The 12,536-nt window shown below is 54.1% G+C and overlaps 1 protein-coding gene across 3 annotated transcripts in view; it reads left to right on the top strand.

The window, feature by feature from the left end:
- LINGO1 (leucine rich repeat and Ig domain containing 1) overlaps positions 1-12,536 on the top strand; it is a 205,531-nt gene that overhangs the window by 15,062 nt on the left and 177,933 nt on the right. The window contains exon 2 of one of the 3 annotated variants that reach the window (XM_005666134.3): positions 8,089-8,202. The exons of the other annotated variants lie outside the window; for them this stretch is intronic. The gene's annotated coding sequence lies outside the window, so the exon portion shown is untranslated. The remainder of the gene's footprint in view (positions 1-8,088; positions 8,203-12,536) is intronic. 3 annotated transcript variants of the gene reach the window in all.

Genomic DNA, 12,536 nt, shown 5'->3' with positions numbered 1-12,536 from the left:
CCAGACATTGTCAGAGGCTCAAGGGGCCTGGGGATCCACTCAGGGCAATCTTGCTTAGTGATGGGGAAACTGAGGTCCAGAGAGGGAGGAAGGGGGCGGGCTCCTGTTCTGCTCTAAACAGACTGTGCATCGTGCTCTTCTGAGCCTCACATCAGTGTCTGTACCTCTGCTTTAGAGAGAAGGAAACTGAGGCTCGGGGTGTCTGGATCCAGGGGACACTGCAGGCCTGCATTTGAATCAGTGTGTTGGAGCCACAGTGTCAGCTGCTTCTTTCTGGCATCATTAGGGCTGCTGAGGTGGCCACTGAATCACCTGGGGGCGGGGTGGTGAGGTGCATTTGTGCCCAGAGGAAGCCCAGCCAGGGCGGGAGACCTGGGCTCCGGGCCCAGATTGGACACCAACTCCACGTGTGACTCAGAACAGCAAGCTCTCTCTGTGCCTCAGTTTCCCCAGGACGGGCTGAGAGAGACCTGCAGGGGTCCGAGAGAGTTTGGCGGGCTCCTCTGGGCTCATATGCCTTGGCCTGGCTGCTAGCCCTGATCAGTGCGTCTGTCCACTGAGCTCCCTGGGCCCCAGTCCCGGATTATAAGGAAACTTCTTGTTCCTGTCCTCTCTGAGGTCACTGTCATGTGGGAGATCGGGACACCCACGAAGGCTTTGGGCTCTGCAGATCTAGTTAGCAGCATGGGGCAGTCATGGCAGCCTGTCCCCTACTCCTGGAGGGAAGAGAAACGAGGCCACCACCGGGTGGGAGGGCTGTACACTCAGCCTTCCAGCCTGTACCTCACCTCGCACAGCCCTGGCCCTTCCTTTCACACGCTCAGAATGGACACCCGGGAGCCACTTTGTGTAGCCCTGGGGTGTGAGATGGTGATACCGAGGCCAAGTCAGTCTGAGAATGAGACTCAGTGTTGCCATCACTCCTCTGACCTCTGCCCCGTCCAGCCTGTGCCCTCACCCCTCCATACAGGGAGTGCCCACCCCACACCCCGCCAAGTTAGCTCCACTCATCTTGGACAGCTCTGGTCCCTGGTCAGAGCCAGCATCTACCCCCTGAGACTTTCACAGAGGTCCTGTTTGGGACCTGGAGCTGCAGAACCTGTCCTAGCCCCCATCCCCCAACACCCTGCCGCCCGACCTCAACTGTGTGCAGGTGGACACCGAGCCCCTGAGACCACTCCTTTGGGAACCAGCCTTGCTCCATTCCTGCTCAATGGTGCTCAGTCTTCTTGGTATGTGGGGCCCTTGGGGGATCTGTGAAAGCCACGGCCTGAAATAGGTACACATTCCCATCCCTGTACCACATGTGAAAATTCACATCTAGGAGTTCCCGTTGTGGCTCAGCGGTAATGCACCTGACTAGTATCCATGAGGACGCAGGTTTGATCCCTGGCCTCGCTCAGTGCATTCAGGATCCGGCATTGCTGGGACTGTGGTGTTGGCTGGCAGCTACAGCTCTGATTAGACCCGTAGCCTGGGAACTTCCATATGCTGCAGGTGGGGCCCTAAAAAAAAAAAAATTCACATCTAATTCTGTGCAGTTTCGTATTCACAGACCCCCTGAGTCCCTCCTGCCTGGAGATCCTGGTTAGGAACTCCTGCGATAGTCCATTCCAAGGTGACATGGTTCATGTGACCTGTCTGTCGTGCTGCCCTAGCATGGGAAGCCAGGAGCCTCAGTCCCCAGGCCACCCTCTTTCTGGCTACCTTATGGAGTGCCTGGCGGGGCCAGGGTGCTGTGATAACCCTCCAGTCTTTCCACCAGCTTTAGCCCTTGATCCTCCTCTGACTGGAGGGTGGGGGAGTGTTGGGAGGCACTGGGTCAGGCATGAGGCTGACGGCGGTTTGGGGTTGGGTCTCTGGAATTTGCCACCTGCTCCTGGCTTCTTCTCAGGCCTCTCCTGCTGGCTGCCCATGTGCCCTAACACACACACACACACACACACACACACACACACACACTGACTTGAGATATAGACAGGACTATACACACGCCCTCCACGGTTCACCTCTGCAGACCCACGCGAGCACCGCACACTTGCACACATTGGTTCACCCCTCCTTGCACCTATGGGCTTGCTCACCCTCTCTTAGCATGGAGAGAAGCACACCCCCAGCTTCCCCAGTACTTCCCTTCTCCTTTTGTCCCCCCTCCATCCCTGGCACAGGAGCCCAGAACTGATCCTCAAAGCCCCCTCCCCTGGAGTTTTTTGCAAAGGCCCTTCCATGTCGCCTTCCCCATCTGGGCTCCCCTGAACCTCAGCTTAGGGTTCCCAAGACCATGACATTCCAGGGTCTTCTAGACACCTAGGGAAACCTCCCTCCCCAGCCCTGGAGGGCCAGAGCCCTGCCGAAGCGCCCAAGGCCTTGGCTTTAGCCCCGGAAGGTCTGGACTGCCTCTGTGACTTGGGCAACACTCAGCCCTCCTGGCCTTGGTTTGGGCTTGACATTCTCCAGCTGAGGTTCTCAAACTGGTCCTAGAACCTGGGTGTCCCTGAAGGGGCCTGGGCACTTTGGGAGTGGGAGTAGGCCTGCGTAGGCCCCTTTCCTTTCAACTCCAGCAGAGCTGCTCAGATCTGCATTTTATGCTGGGGTCCCAGCAGGAATGAAAGAAAAAAACCATTAACTCTTTATTGATTTTTTTGTTTGTTTACAAAAGAAAATTTGACGACATATTTGTGGGCAGTGGAGACTGTGATAGGCCCCTCATCTCCCTCCCAGGAGGTGATCCCTGTGCTGTTTGGATATTATCCTCCAGCCTTTTGGGGCATAAACCAACAATCGGCTATTTATAAAACTGGGCGCGTTCTGAAATAGCACCGTACAGCTTGATTTTTTTCATATTGTTATACATAGATGTGCCTCCTTCTGTCGAATGGCTGTGGAGTGTTCTGTGGTATGGATGTGCTGTATTTTGTTTAAACAGTCCCTTATTGATAAATATTGAGGCCATTTCTTTTTTCCTCTTACCAGCAATGCTGCTATGAGTATCCTTGAATATTTATATAGGAGTACCTGTGTCATCATTTCTGTAGAACTTTCTAGACGTGCGATTACTAGGGTTGTGGAATGTGTGAGTTTAAAACGTTATTCAGTATTGCCAAATTACCCTTCCAAAGCTTGAGCCAATTCCCCCTTCCTCCCATGGTCCATGAGTGTTCATTTTCTCACATCCTTGCCAGCATTGGTTGTTATCAATCATTTTAATTTTTCCCAATCTGATGGGCAAAAAAATGATACCGTGTCATTTTCATTTGCATTCCCCTGATTGCTGGTGAGATAGAACATCTTTTCATATGTTTATTGGCCAATTTAGTGCTTCCTCTGTGGATTTCTAATTCACTGCCAATTTTTCTCTTCTTTTGTCTTTTTTCTTATTGATTTGTAGGGGGCTCTTTGTATATTAGTGATATTTTCTTGCAGCATCTCACATGCCTTTTAACTTTGTTTATGGTGTCTTTTGCTGTACAGATGTTTTTACGTGTTTATGTAGTCAGATTTATCAAATTTTCACTTTATGGTTTCTGAATTTAATGTCTGGCAGAGAAGGCTTCCCCCACTGCATAAGATTTCATTTCAAATAAGAATTTTATTGCTGAAAAATCTTTGCAAGGCTGAAAAATCTTTGTAGGCTCCTCCTGGCAGCTGCAGCACTCGCTCTGGGGGAGGGAGGGAGGGTCCCATCTCCGCATCCATTTCATCTCTCTGCCTCCCCCTCTGGCCTCTGGCTTTGGGGTCACAGTTGCTCTGTCTTTCTTTGGGCCTCTGTCTCTCCTAGTTTCTCAGCCCCGGCTGGTTCCCCCTTGAGCAGTGGTGATTAGGGCTGTGAGATTGCAGCTGTGGCAGCCCTCAGTGGGTTGGGACCGGCTGGTGTCTGTTAGGGAACATGCTCGCCTCATCCTCCACCTGCCAACCCAGCTCCAGGTCTTCTGGGTGGTCAGGATAGCCCCGGGCCCAGTTCTGTTTCTTGGAGAAACTCATTTCCTGCTGGGAGCCTGAGAGCAGGTTCTGGGCTAAACTCCATCATCCCTCCTCTACCAGGAAGACTTCCTAGACAGCTCCTTCCTCCACTCGCATAGCCCTGGACCTGGCCCCTCCCTTCTGTTCTCACTGATGTCTCCCCATCCTGCCTTCTCAGTTCCTGGGGTCTGCCTGGGGTCCGCCTGGGGTCCACCTGGCCACGTCTCAGGGTCTTCGTTTCCACCTGTGTGAAGTTGGTCCTGGGAGTATGGACAGCAGCCAGGAGGCATGGCCCGTGTGGGATACAGCAGAGCTGGCCAGTCTTCCAAGCCCAGCTCTCTCCTCTTGTCCTCTCAGTACTCACTCCTCCAAAAAACCTGCTACGGTAGAGAATTTGCATGCTGCTGACAGAGATGGAGACTTGAGTTCCACAAGGGTGACAGCCCATGACTAGGGCTCACTTGTTCTCTGCCCCATCCCAGGCCCAGTGCTCTGCTTGGCTCATGGAAAGTGCTCAGGACAGCAAGAAGGAACCGGGAAAGAGTGAACCTTGCAGGAGGATGCTGAGCCCGGGGGAGGAGAGCAGCCAGGGCATCAACTCTCCTTGAGCTCCTTCTGCGTAGTGAGATACTGAGATACTTTTCCCATGGTTCCTCATTTCTGGGGGCTGGGGGTGCTCATGGGGAACAGCCCCCATGGCCTCCTGGAGGTGAGGGCCCCAGGTGGGCTTAGTACTGTCCTACACTGGAGGCCATTGTGTTGGGGGCTGTAGGGGACCTTGGGCTGAGGGAGCAGTTAGGAGACACGCTGGGGAAACCAGAAGTCTCTTTGAAGCATGGCTTAGGAGTGCTTAATGGAAATCTCTGAGGTGACATTCCCTGGGCTCCTGCAGCCACTTAGACTTCTGTCCCAGCACCCTCCGTGATATGGCTGGTCTCCTCTCGGAGCTTCTGGCAGCCTCTTCATATCTCTTTATCCTAGTCACCAAGCACCAAGTGGGCATGCACCAAAAGTAGAATGAATGAGGGAAGAAAGGAAAACCCAAGGGTATCGGGTAGAGGGTTCAGTTCTAGGGAAGAGGAAACCTGGGCTCTAGGACTGACATTTTGCTGACTTGCTGGTTGGCCCTGATCTCCCTGTGCCTCTGTCTCCCCATCTGTATAATGGGCGTGGGCCTTTCAAGTTCCATGATTCTGTGGCTGTGTTGATCGAAGCAGACATGCGTCTCTGTCTCTCTCTCTTACACACACACACACACACACACACACACACATATACACACTCCAGTACCATCCTCTTTGATCACAGTGTTTGCTGAGCACCTACTGGGTACCAGCCCCCAGCACTGAACCACTTTGGCAGCATCCTGAAGCAGCTGTTTCCATGGAGGTCTCATTCCCTGGGGCGTGCGTTAATTCTGTTAAACACACAGGGTCCCTGGCTCCACTGAGGGGGCAAGGGGCTAGGAGAGCAGGTTGGAAGGCCCCCCTCCCTGCCTCTGTCACAGTCCCCTTTGCCCTCCTTGGCTCTGAGGCCTATAGCTGAGATTTTGTGTCCTTCTTGGGACTCGGCACGCAGGCAGGCCTCTTGTCCAGGAGAGCTCCTGGCTCCCACTGCCTCTCCTCCCCTGCCCCAAATCATTGTCATGCTCTGCCTGTGGTCCTATTTCCATAGCAACTCCTTGGGATGCCACTGAGGAGAGTGGGAGCCTCAGGAAGGTTTGGGGAGAAGGGAGCGGGAGGCCCATTCATTATCTAGGAACATGGTAGCTGGGGGCTTAGAGCGGTGCTGTGGGAATGGCTTGCCCTGCCAGCTCAGGTGGAACTGGGCTCGAGGCCGCCAGCCAGGTGGTCTGGAGGCTTGCCCGGGAGAGAGCTGCCTGGGTTGGCCTGGGCCTTGCTGGCTTGTGCCACTCTACTGCAAGCCAGCTTGGGCGGCCACTCAGGGTAACCTTGGCCGCTTAGGCCTAGCTTGGAGGACCCAGGCCTGAGGAACTGTGCGGGCTCTGGCTACCCCTCTATCCCAGGCCTGCCTTGCTAGCTCCTGTCTTGTCCTCTGGATCAGTAGGCACTGGGAGGCACCCTTGGGACCTGCTGGCAGCAGGGGCATAATTTGGGGCTAGAGAACTGTGGGGCTGGGCAGGTCCTCTTACTGGGTCCACGCTGCTTGTGGCTCTGTTGTCAGGATGGGAAAGCCAAGGCGGATCCTGGAATATTCACAGTGCCCATTTCTCTGCCTCCCTCTTGGAGGTGAAGTTTGCAGCCCAGGAAAGGAGGAGACTTGCCTCTAGAGAGTCTGTCCATCTCCACCTACCATGGAGCCTAGAAATTCCACCTTTGCCTCTTAGACAAATGGCTTGTTGCCTTTGAGAGGGACTCAGAGGCCTTTGCCACCTTCTGCTCACTGTGTGGCAACTACCTCCGAGCTCCATCCATCCACGCTCATCCATCCCCTCTGGAGAGCCCTGTGGGTCCTCCTGGGGACCTAGGCCTGTGCTGTGTGGTGCCATATGGGGAATTAAGAGGAAAAAGAGGGGCTGGCCTGGCCCCTCCAGGGAATAAGGGAGCTGCTAACCCTCATGAGAGCTGCTGGGAGCCAGGCCCCTTAGGTGCCAACTTTCTGCACTTCCCTGTCACTATCACAGTCATAGCCACCTTTGGGTGCCATTTCTACTTGAATTTTCTTAATCCTTGTCTTTGCATTGACTCACATTTGAAGGTGGATTACCCAGCGCCTTCCAAGCCACACAGCCGTGAAATCACAGCTTTGATATACTTGTTATTTTTTTTAATCCACAGAAAAATAAACACACACCTATGAAAATAAAAATTTTTGTCTGCAAACCACCTAAAATGCCCTTATCATCCCTAGCAGTGATGTGTCCCACACTTTGAGAAACACTGATCAGATTGGTACCTCTTCGCAATAGCTCAGAAAAGGACTTAGATCTTTATCTGAGAGAAAGTTTCTGGTCTTGGTCTAAGAAGCTGAGGGGGAGGTTCCATTGCGGCTCAGCGAGCTGAGAACCTGACTAGTATCCATGAGGATACCAGTTCAATCCCTGGACTCACTCACTGGGTTAAGGATATGGCGTTGCCGTGAGCTGTGGTGTAGGCCACAGACATGGCTCAGATCCTGTGTTGCTGTGGCTATGGCGTAGGCTGGCAGCTATAGCTCCAATTTGACCCCTAGCCTGGGAACCTCCACATGTTGCAGGTGTGACCCTAAAAAGACAAAAAGATAAAAATAAAATAAAAAAGAGCCTGAGGGAACTGAGCCCTAGAGGGGGATGCTTGGCCTAGGAGCACACAGCCAGCAAGTGGGAGAGCTGGGAGTCACCTGCCTCCTCGGACTTCCAGCCCCAGACCTGTGTCTTGGGGGCGTGCCCAAAAGATAGGACTCCCTAGTGTCTTCTCTCACTCATGGAGAAAGGGGGACTGGGGCCCGTACGGCCCCTGGAGTATGTTTGGTGAAAGAATAAACCAGGAGAGGCTGGGGAAGGAAGACCTAGGCTCTGGGAAGCCTCCCCTGGTGCTCTGCTACTCCCCAGGCCCACCTCCTGGAGCCCAGCTAGAGGGAAGTCTGGCCCTGCTGTTAGCTGGGCACCTCTTGCGCCCCAGGCCACGCACCCCTTCTCTCCTTTTACCTTCCCAGCAGACCTGGCGGGGGGACAGTATCCCCTTTTTATGGATGAGGGAAGTGAGGCTCAGAGACTTGACTTTCCCAGGGTCAAAGAGCCAGTGGGTGGGGGAGGCCTATTCAGCCCCCTCCCCTCCCGCTGCTTGCTGCCACAAACCACATGGTTCCCAGAGCCCCAGCTGCCCTAGCTGGTGGCATGTGTCAATGAGTGAGAGCACACGTGTGTGTAAATGCCAGTGAGTGACTGTGTCAGAGAGTAAGCATGTGTGTGTGCCCATGTATGTGTGTATGAGCACATGTGTGCCAACAAGTGAGGGCACGTGTGAGTATTCCATATGTGTGTGTCAGCAAGAATGAGAGTGACTATGTTTGAGTGTTCATTGCCCAGCCGGGTGGGCTCAGACCCACTGTGGGCATGGCCCCCACAGCTCCCCAGAACTGCCTCCTGCTACCCCCCTCTGGCTGACAGCTTGTCTCTTTCTCCCACAGCCTCCTGAGCCCACAGGCCCCAAGGCTCCGGTGCCCTCGGGCAAAGAGGGAGACAAGTCGAACCCAGACTGACCCTCCACCCAGTGCATTCCCCAAACGCCTGCCCGACCTGCGGTAAGAAACCGCTCTGGGCCACTGGGCAGAGTAGTGGTGGCAAGGGGTGTGTGGTGGATGTGGTGCCCCAAAGGAGCGGCCGGAGGGGGGCTGTCAAGGGGCAGTCTTTTGGCAGTCTTTCTGGGGGCCTTCGCATCTCTACCTCCCTATGTGAAATTAAGACCAGGAGGTTTGATTTGGCAGTGCCACCTCCCACGAGCCCTTGCTATGGCAGGGCTCTGGCAGCCAGCTAGAAGCCTGGGGCATTCTTCTGAGTGACACAGTTTCACGGACCTGCCGACTAATGGGCTCCTGTGTGGCACAGGAGGTCTCCAGTGGGGGAGCTGAAGGGCTCTGTCCTTGGTTCTGTCACATTGTTGACCAAATGTGTGCATGGCTCCAGGTCAGAAGGGAGTGGGAACACGTGGACTGAGACAATCAGGGTCCAAGAAACTGTCAAGAGGCTGGCAGTGGCTCCAACGTGTGGAATTAACGTGGCTCCAAGCCAGAGAAAACGTGCGCATCCAGACACCTTCTAGGCAGGATGAAGCTCCGGCCCGGGGCGTGTGTGTGTGTGTGTGTGTGTGTGTGACAGGCACTAGCAGCCAGGTGACCTTGGCTCTGTGTGAGCAGAGCAGATGGCCTCTTGGACTATATCTCGAGGAGCAGGACACCCAGTGTGTGGGAGGTGACAGGCCCTCCCACTCTGTGTCCCAGGTGAGGGAATGTGGAGAAACCACAGCCAGTCCACTGAGGTAGAGGATGAGGAACCAGGGGGACCCAGGCTGCTGCCCCACTAAACTTGCTTGTGACCTTGGACAAGGGACATCCCGCCTTTATCCGGACCAATTCCCTGTTCTTGACAGGCCTCTGACACCCGTGAGAAAGTTTGCTAAACAATAGTTGTTTTACAGGGTTTGTGTCCCTTTCTGCTGTGCGGCATAGTGACTCAGTCATGCACATATATACCTATTTATTCCTTTTCTCCTACTGTCTTCCATCATGTTCTATCCCAAGAGATTGGATTTAGTTCCCTGTGCTGTACATAAGACCTCATTGCTTATATAACAGGCTCCAGCTGTTTTTTTTTTTTTTTTTGTCGTTGTTGTTTTTTTTTTTTTGTTGTTGTTGTTGTTTTGCTTTTTTTTTTTAGGGCTGTACCTACAGCACATGGAGGTTTCCAGGGTAGGCATTGAATTGAGTTGTAGCTGCTGACCTACACCACAGCCACAGCCACGCCAGATCCGAGCCAAGTCTGCAACCTACACCCCAGCTCATGGCAATGCCAGATCCTTAACCCACTGAGCGAGGACAGGGGTCAAACCTGCATCCTCATGGATACTAGTCAAATTGTTTCCACTGAGCCACAATGGGAACTCCTCTAATCTTTTTTATGCTGACAAAAAACTAAAGACATTTCAACTGAAAAAACAGGTTTGCTAAACAGAAGGAGGGCTGGAGGAGGGTTCAGGGCAGCAGGCTGGACTGGGAGGTTATCCCCATTTTTCAGAGGAGGAAGGGTCTCAGCAGGGCTGTGGGCTTCCAACCCTTTACCCTGAAGGACTGGGTGACCGTTGTGGATGGTGGTGGCTCAGCTGGCACTGTCCTGCCATTCAGGAAGCTGTGGGCTGTGGCAGAGAGCGGGCAGCTGGATTTCCTTCCTGGGCGCTCTGCCTCATTTTGAAGTCTGGTTATCTCCATCAAAATATTCCTGTGATCAGTCAGTCCTGGGTGGACTGAGCAGCTAATTAGCCCTTCCAGTTTAACCTGTAGTTGCTGCTGGGAGATGGAGAGAGGGGATGTGGTCAGGGTTACCTACCAGGCAGCCAAGGGCAGCCATGGGAGGGCTAGGGGCACAGGGGTCAGGAGGCAGGTGGCTGGGCCCTGCCCCCACCCTCATCAGGGGCCGCCGCAGCCTCCCCACTGCCCAGGTGACAGTGCGAGGCACCAGGAAGCTCAGCGGGCAGGGAGATGGGGAACTAATGCAGAGCGGAGGCCGCCCTCTCAGCCAGGGGGGCTGGAGGGGTCTGAGGAGTGATGCCTGAGCGGAGTCTTGAAGGCTGTAGGATTCATTTAAAATGTTCTATTTTTCTGATTATAAAAAGCCTACATGTTCTCTATAGAAAATGCAAGCACATGGGTGTTTTGCCCGTCAGTCTTTTACAAAATATGTATTTATGACATAATTGGGATCAAACTGTACTTACTGTTTTCTAACCTGCCTTTTGCACTTAATATTATACCCAGATCATTTTCCCATCACTAAATACTCTTCTGTAATGTGATTTTTAATGGCTGTGTAATGTTCCAGCCTGTGTGTGCCCTAGCATGTTTAACCAATTCTCAGTGGTAGGGTTGATGGTTTCCTGTGGTGTGTTCTCATAAACAATGCCTGGATGAACAAGATGATGTAGGTAGAGTTATGACGGGCGGGAGAGGTTCAGGGGAGCAGGGAGGGCCCAGGCTAAGCAAAGGTATGGAGGTAGGGGGCTCTGGAGGGTTTGCGGAGTGAGGTGCTCAGGATGGAGGGGGAGGTGGGGAGGGCTGGTCAAGGGAGCCTTTGAGATCTGAGACTTTGAGTCGAGACTTGACCCACCAAAGCTCTGGAGGAAGTCCAGGGCTCCCCTCACCATCTCCTGCTCCTCCTGGCCTGTTCCTCCAGCGCTCCTGTGGTCGGAGGGGAGGGGACCTGTCTGGCAGGGTGGGGGAAGGGCAGGCGAGGCTGGGGTCCCAGAGGCTACAGCCTTGATCTCTTGATCCCTGGTGGGATCAGTGGCATTTAAATCAAGCCCTTCTTTCTCTGCTGAGCCCTGCCCAAGTCTCCTTGCAGGAGAGACACATACATTTTAGCTCTGGACACTCTTGCATCAGTGCTGCTGGCAGAGGGTGGCAAGTGCCCTGTGACCTGGAGAGGCAAGGAGGGAGGCTGTCTCTTCCAGGAAACTTCCCTGACCTCTGGGCCCAGCTGGGGACCCCCTTCCAGGCCTCGCCTCCCTGTGCACGTGTTCACCCCAGCACTGCTCACAGCCTGAGCGGGATTACTCACCAGTATGGCTCTGTTTCTCCCCACAGACCTTGGGGGCTCCCAGGGAGGATCTGGCTTGATTTGCCCCTCTGTTCCCTTCTATACCAAGTGCTGCAAACTGCTTGCTCATGTCATTCATTCATTCAATGGCTCATTCATCAGTCACATGACACATACTTATTGAATACCTGCTACATGTCAGACACTGTTCTACGTGCTCAGCACCTGTAGGTGAATAAGTTAGACCAGGTCATTGGCCTCATAAAGCTTAAATTCTAGCAGAGTAGATAGAAAGAGACCAGAAAAGTAAATTCATCATGCACGGTTAGGGAGTAACAAGGGTCGTGGAGAAAAATAAGACTGGAAAAGGGAGTGAGTGTGCAGAGGGAGCTGTTCTTTGCAGGAGGATCTGGAAAAGGCCTCTCAGGTAAGCCGCCCTTTGAGCAGAGACCCCAGGAGAGGGAACAGACCCCCAGAAGTCTGGCCAGGCTCTGAACTGGGCTGAGAAATGGGTACGTGGGGCCTCGTGTTAGTGTCAATGGAGATTATTCCTGGTTCACAGGCTCCTCACTGCCTCGTGGGGAAAAGGCTATGGGGGTGAGAGTGGGGCGGTGGGGGGAACAGGAGAAGCAGGCCCTTTAGGAGGCCTGGGCATCAGTCCAGAGCCAGCTGGCTGGCTGGGCTTGGGTGAGCAGGAGTGGCTGCATGCAGGAGGCTGAAGGGGGGACTGCAGGTGAGCTTGGGCTGTGAGAGGTCAGAGCCTGAGAACGGAATGGGGGCGGGTGAAGAAGCTGAGCTGAGTCGGCCCGGGATGGATTTGGAAGGAAAAGGAAGAGTCTGGTTTGGAAGGGGTACGCTTGCGATGGCAGTGTCCTCATGGAGAGGCTGCACAGGTTGCAGGGGTAGCTGAGGGCAGAGGCTGGGGCTGGCGTGTCAAGAAAGGAGTCCTCAGCTGGGGGTGGGTGGGGAGGGTGTGTTTTAATCCTTAGAGCCTGGACGAGGGTGTGCAGAGGAGGAATCTGGGCCTCCCTGCTTAGGGATCTGGCCCCTGAGGACTCCTTGCCCATGGCTGGGCCTGTTACTCCAGCCTCGCACACAAACTCTGGATTTATCAGCCCAGAGAAACCGCTGCCAGCTCCCCTCTCCGATGCCCCTATGGTTGGCACTGTCATTCTGTACATTCTTCAGGGCTGCTGTGGGCAGGAAGCCGGGTGCTGATGCTGGGCCCAATGCTGTCACCCTTTCGTCCCCAGAGAGGGCCTCATTTGGTGAGTTTAGAGCGGACAAGGCCCTTCTTAGCCCTACTAGTGGTCACGACTACAGGCCTGCC

This window comes from Sus scrofa, chromosome 7 (genome assembly GCF_000003025.6).
Source record: "Sus scrofa isolate TJ Tabasco breed Duroc chromosome 7, Sscrofa11.1, whole genome shotgun sequence".
Lineage (NCBI taxonomy): Eukaryota > Metazoa > Chordata > Mammalia > Artiodactyla > Suidae > Sus > Sus scrofa.
Note: the sequence above shows the minus strand (reverse complement) of the source record. Positions and strands in the feature narration are given on the sequence as shown.